The sequence below is a fragment of the Euprymna scolopes genome, chromosome 33 (genome assembly GCF_053919585.1).
Source record: "Euprymna scolopes isolate OS-2025 chromosome 33, ASM5391958v1, whole genome shotgun sequence".
NCBI lineage: Eukaryota > Metazoa > Mollusca > Cephalopoda > Sepiida > Sepiolidae > Euprymna > Euprymna scolopes.
Genome location: NC_136514.1, coordinates 40,123,063 through 40,126,882, shown reverse-complemented (window position 1 = coordinate 40,126,882; position 3,820 = coordinate 40,123,063). Strand labels below are relative to the sequence as shown.

The window sequence follows — 3,820 nt, the reverse complement described above, 5'->3', positions numbered from 1 at the left end:
TCGAACGAGAGTACAATTCTCATAAACAAATACAATGAGGCTTCCGCTTTACGGGGGGGGGGACAACAACAACAATAACAGCAACAACAACAATAACAGCAACAACAACAATAGCAGCAACAACAAGATGATGAAGAGAAGGAGGAAGAACAACAACAATAAAAAGATGAGGACGATGATGATGAACAGCTACAAAATGATGATGATGATGATGATGATGATGAAAAACAAAAACAATAAGATGATGATGATTGTTTTATTTTCATTCACTTCAAACAAGACACATTACTACGAAACCTCAGATGAGACAAAATTTTAGGGGCATAATTGTATTATTATTATTATTAGTAGTAGTAGTAGTAGTAGTAGTAGTAGTAGTAGTAGTAGTAGTAGTAGTAGTAGTAGTAGTATGTTTATTTATATTATACAATTGGGATCGCATGCAATCTCTAAATCTATTCTGGTTACTATCTCTTCTTGGCCTTTTGGCCAAGATCAAAATGTAGTATCTGTTTTTCAGATGCAGCACTTCCATTTCTTGTTCTCTCTCCGTGGAGAAGCTGTCCTTCACGACTGAGACATTTTTTTTTTATTTTTGTACCTTTTCTCCACATTAAAAAACGACCCTGGTGTCCAACTGTCCCGTAGGGAGGCATTGTAAATAGGTGCAATTTTTTACCTAAGAGGAGTACTCAGACGATCACTACCTCTGGTAAAAACAGATAAAGTTCTCCGAAGTTTGAGTAACAAATCTCCTCAGATTTTCAGTATTCCTCGCTCCCTTGGATAAGCGTTGTCGAACAAAGATGGCTGTCGGAACTAACACAAGATGGTGAATCTTTTGTGAGCGTATTCTTTCTCTCTTGCAGTATTATATTGTTGTGCATTTTTCTCTACCTAAGCAATGAATTTCTATTTTCTAAGAGTGTATGCACGGAAAGAGACGGTATTGACATAATAATAACCGTTTATTTCTGCATAACCAAATAGATCTGTAAAAAATGTATCGAAATTGTAATATGGTGGAGGAGTTGTTTTGCACGAAAAGTAAATATCTTGGAATGTAACTAAACTGTTATTCTTATATATATATATATATATATATATATATATATATATATATATATATATATATAAGAGAGAAAGAACATTAACACTGTAAGTTGAACTTTACAATCAAAATGTATTGTTCGACTGAATACCCAAAAAAACAATTTACAAAGTCCTTATTCCGCGGAGTTTCGAAGAATTCTATTCTTGTTATTCTTCTCATCAGAGGACATAAAGAAATCAGCAAATAATATTTGTGACAGTGCTAGAATTTGATAGTTAAGGCATGAGTGAAACCGCAACTTATTGTAGTTATAAATTGATAAATGAAGAAATGAAAAAATGTTGGATATGTAAAGAAAATATATATAAAAACAAACCGCGCATAATATTTCAGCTTGCTAGAAAATCCTCTCAAGTTGATTCGAAATGCAAAATAGTTCTTTAGAGAGAATGGATTCCAAAATAAGTCCAGCGTGACGATGTATATAATCCGATTGGAAAGTCTTTAAAACAGCTGAAATAATGAAAATTGTTTTTCTCTAGGCATTGCAGTAGCCCAAATATCTCTCTCTCTCTCTCTCTCTATATATATATATATATATATATATATATATATATATATATATATATATATACTAGCATGGGTACCCGGCGTTGCCTGGGTTGACATGGAGTTCCGCTTGCTATACTAATCATTTTCATCATGGGTAACGTGGACACCCCCACAATAACTTCAAAAATAAAAGAACGGATAAAAACATGTAAATGTAATCGCCCCGAAAAAGAAGTATCTGATTCCCTCTCCACCAGATATTTCGGCAGAAGGGATCACTGTCGCAAGAAAACTCATGATTTTTGTGAACTTACAAAATAACGTTTATAAACATTAATGCGGGCATTTATTTTTTTATTTTGGTAAATGTGTAGCTTAGCGGCGTAAATTATTTGCCAGACAAAAAATATCTAAAAACTATTTTTTTTTTAGACCCAAAAGGCTGAAATAAAACCAGAAACACATTTCATTTTTATTATTTTTTTATCATTTATATTTATTATTCGAGGCCGCTATATTGATTTTAAAACTTGGCCTTTCTAAGGTTTGGCAGATTGGTCTTTTTAAGCTTTTTCATGAACTATGTTTTTGGCCGCCATATTTTTTTGTAATGAAAGAGCGTAAAAAGGTCAAATTCTTGGTTAACCGGACTACACTTGTAGAGTGTAAGACGCGAAACTGGTAGGACGCAAGACTGCAAGACTAAAACATAAGACTAGACTGCAAACAAGACATGACACCCCTATCTTAAAATGGCAGCTCTTTTATATACTGTTTCGTATCCGGGTCGATACGTATTTATGTCCCTTATAACAATATGAAAGATTAGAGTGGAGAGAAAGAAACCTTACGAAAGGAAAAGAGAGAAAGGTAAAGAAGTGGAAGCTAAAATAATAATAGTTAACCTTTTACTTCAGACAACGCCGCGTTAATCGAAATAAAGCGTGACAGAAAAACGGATTGGTCGCACCTGTTATGTTTGAATTAGCTGTGTCCAGTGAGGATACAGAGATACATATTCTGTTTAAACTGAAGCAAGATACGAGGTGCCTTAAATAAGCTTCCAGACTTTTTTCGTATGTGCACTTTTATTGATAGTACACGCATGGAACTCTAGTCTCCTTTGAAGTAATCTCCTCCGACTACAATACACTTGTTGTACCGACCCAACAACGTCTGGAAGATCCCATGGAAATCCTCTTGCAAAAGTGTGTAAATGACCCCCCCCCCGTCACAGCCTCTTTCATCTCCGCAATTGTCTCATAACGACAGTCTCTAAGGTTTTCCTTGAGCTTAGGTAATAACTAAAAGTCACAGCCAGCAAGATCTGGACTATAGGGAGGGTGATGAACTGTTTTGATGGCCATCTTGGTCACATAGTCTGATTTTTTTTTTGGAGCACCCTTGGGGCAAACTTTGCGCAAATTTTCCGCATGTTCAGTTCCTCACGAATAATTGTGTATACAGTTCCCACACTGACATCAAACTTATCACTTATTGTCTCTACAGATACACGACGGTCCTTATTCATTAATTTTTTTTTTTTTTTTTTTGCTAATCAATTCTGGTGTTCTGATTCCTCCCACACCAATCGTAATCCCTCACAGACTTCCTGCCTTCATTGAATCTCTTATGTCATTTAAAAACTGATGCTTTATTCATGCAAGATGGTCCAAAGCAATCTGAAGCATTTCATGCGTTTCTGTGGCATTTTTTCTAAGTTTACAAAAGTTTTATTGCATATTGTTCTTTCAAAGTGTCCTCACACCCAGATTGTATGTTTGAAACTCACCAGCCGTAAAAAATCAGGCTGTAGCTGTTCACTTGAACCCGAAATCAAAAAAATTAGTCAGTCATCTCATCTGATATATAGCAATAACATACTGAACTTTCAAGAATCTGCAGCAATTTTAAATGCCTGTTCAAAGAGTCTGGAATCATATTGAAAACACTTGGTAAGCCAATGAAATGCTATTTTAAACTAAAGCGTTGCAGATGAACAAAATGTAATTTCAAACGGGCACATGCCAGACCAACTGAATACAATTTCAAACTTAAGCATGACAGACAAACCCACGGTGTTTTAAACTGAAGCATGACGAGGCCAACGAAATTCTATGCCTCACTTAATTATGACAGCCCCCCCAAATGCTATGATAAACGGATGCATTTGAGACTAACGAAATGCTATTTAACACCGAGGCCTGGCAGACT

The 3,820-nt window shown here is 35.3% G+C and overlaps 1 pseudogene; it reads left to right on the top strand.

The window, feature by feature from the left end:
• The first annotated feature begins 469 nt into the window (after window positions 1-469).
• Window positions 470-627, top strand: LOC145258477 (U2 spliceosomal RNA; annotated as a pseudogene).
• The last annotated feature ends 3,193 nt before the right edge of the window (window positions 628-3,820 follow it).